This window comes from Protopterus annectens, chromosome 12.part0, assembly GCF_019279795.1.
Source record: "Protopterus annectens isolate FY-2018-M chromosome 12.part0, PAN1.0, whole genome shotgun sequence".
In the NCBI taxonomy this organism is placed as follows: domain Eukaryota; kingdom Metazoa; phylum Chordata; order Ceratodontiformes; family Protopteridae; genus Protopterus; species Protopterus annectens.
In genome coordinates this window covers 940,853,812-940,856,311 of record NC_056746.1, presented here as the reverse complement: position 1 = coordinate 940,856,311, position 2,500 = coordinate 940,853,812, and the positions used below count along the sequence as shown (strand labels likewise).

The 2,500-nt window shown below is 36.7% G+C and overlaps 1 protein-coding gene across 1 annotated transcript in view; it reads right to left on the bottom strand.

Annotated features, from left to right (window-relative positions):
• Positions 1-2,500, bottom strand: part of LOC122816231 (piezo-type mechanosensitive ion channel component 2-like) — a 1,381,906-nt gene that overhangs the window by 439,648 nt on the left and 939,758 nt on the right. The gene's annotated exons all lie outside the window — the stretch shown is intronic.

The following is a 2,500-nucleotide window of genomic DNA, read 5'->3' as shown; positions in this document are numbered from 1 at the left end:
GGTCCCTCTAGTGCCTGTGCTTCTAAATGAACATGGGCTGTCTGGGTTGCAGGCATGGCATCATCCATTTTTGTCACAGGGCCAGAGTTGGGCATGTGGCCTATTTTCAGTGAAGACCTAAGGTGATTGTCATACAAGGAGAGGAAAACAGTCCAGGACATTGATGAAATTCTGGGGGCAGTAGATTTTCAGTGAGAAGCGATGATGGAGTTGAGGTTTGTGGAAGTAGGTAAATGAAGAGAGCAGTACATTCATAAAAGAGGCATTGAAAATCAAGTGGGAAATGATTTGATATGGCAAGTCTGTATTGGACACTTAGACATGCGTAGAACTTTGTGTTAAATCTAAACCTGCCAGAAGCTCAATAAAGACTTGCTGAAAAACATAATTGAACACAAGTCTCAAAATATGTAATACATACGTTTCTCAGTCAGAACAGAAATAGTAGCATGGGCTATTTTAACTGTTGTTTTGAAATGAGAAAGCTGAAAAAAGTAGGAAAAGAGAACTGAAGGCATCTCTGGAATATTTTGAGATGTCTAAAATGATAAATGGTGAGAGTTCACACAGCAGAAGAAGAATACAAAATAAAAGTGATCACACTGGGAGAGGAAGCTATGAAAGAACAAAAGATAATTTCTTGGATTATTAAGCAGAGTCAGTGAAGTTCAGAGGTATGAAGGGAATGTCAGAAAGAGATTAAAACAATCTTGAAAACAGATAAAGAAGTATAACAAGTGAAAAAATGAAAAGGATATTGATTTATTAAAAATTAACCGAGATAGAAGTATCTTTTATAAGTCACAGAATCAGTGGTAGGTGGCTATTTAAAGAACATAAAGTCAGAAAATATATGTTGTTGTGTCTTGTGGCTTTTCCCGGTTAGGGGTCGCCACAGCGGAACTCCGGTCCGCTTATGATTGGTAGTTGTTTTTTATGTGCCGAGTTACCAGCCCTGACGCACAACCTTCAACGAAGGTACGCGCATTCACGCATGTCTCCACACAGAAGACGCTCTAGCTGAGAATCGAACCGGACAGTGTCTTACTGTGAGGCGACAACGCTACCGCAGCACCAACACCGCGGGTTAGAAAATATATGTAATACTGAGAAAATAAGGCTAAATGTTAAGAAAAAGAACCTATGCAAGCAACTTATTGGAGAAATTATATTTAAGCATATACGAAGGACCTTGCAATATACAAGAGAAATTAATGAATGGCTACAGAATAAATAGTATTCAGTAAAAGAGAAGAGAGGTGTTTATTCACAAGTTGAAATATTTAGTAAAAAAGAACAATATATTGAGAGTTTTATAGAAAGAGATGTAAAAATAAATGTGAAATGAAAGACAGTAGGAACAGTACAAGATTTTTTTAAGAAAATCATATAGAGTTTGAACAGTTATTTCATAAAATAGCATGGCAAATGCCCTGGATAAAAGAAAAAAAGTAAACTAAAAAAAAGTATACTAATGTATGTAAATGACTCCCTAATTTATTTATGTATGTTTGCATGTATGTATGCATGTATTTACCACTCATTTGTGGACCCTGTAAGTGGCCTGGTAATATATACTTTTCTAATATATCTATCTATCTATCTATCTATCTATCTATCTATCTATCTATCTATCTATGTATCTATTTATCTGCAGAATCTATATCAGTTCATCGATATTCATTTATGTCACGGAGCAAAAAACACTGAGTGCAAGCCCTCTGTACCTGCACCTATACAAGGGTCTCCTTCAAAAGATGAACTTAACAGAAGACCATATAATTGACTTTCCGAAATGTCTAAGCTTTTGTATGGAGATCTTGGTATTGTGGGGATTGGGGAATTTACTCTTTTCTCCACTGTACTGCAGTCTTGGAGTTGGCATATATAATATGCAGTGGGTATGGAGGATGCAGGGCGGCTTGCCTCCTGCAAAAATGTAGAGTTTTGTTGTTTTGTGTCATTCAACTTTTCAAAAAGTCGATCATATAGTCTTGACCATATGAAATTTGATTTTCTGTTGAGTCGATCTTCTGAAGTAGATCCCCCTAACACCCCTTCAATATTAAATAAACCAACTCTGAGATCACGTTACAGTGGGGAAAGGACAAATTTCCTTACCACACTGTCTGCAGATGTTGAGCAAACCACACACCATGTTGAAATTTAACAGAGTAAGTGAACAGGACAAAGCCATCCACTTTCACTTTCACTTTTAAAATACTACGTTCCACATTTTGCTGACAGTTTGCAGCATTCAAAGAATTTAACATAAATATTATGTCACATTACTGAAACTCGATGTTATCCCTTACACATATGTACTGTATGAAGTGTGGTTATTACGCTCCAATATCTGGAAAAATTACAAATCACTTAATCACTTCTATGACACGTGACCTGATCTTAACAAAAGTTGAGCGCCTCTGCTTCAGTTATTAAGAATGGGTATCAAGCTAGGCAGTTAACCCTGCAAGTACTGGCCAGCAAACAACAGTGG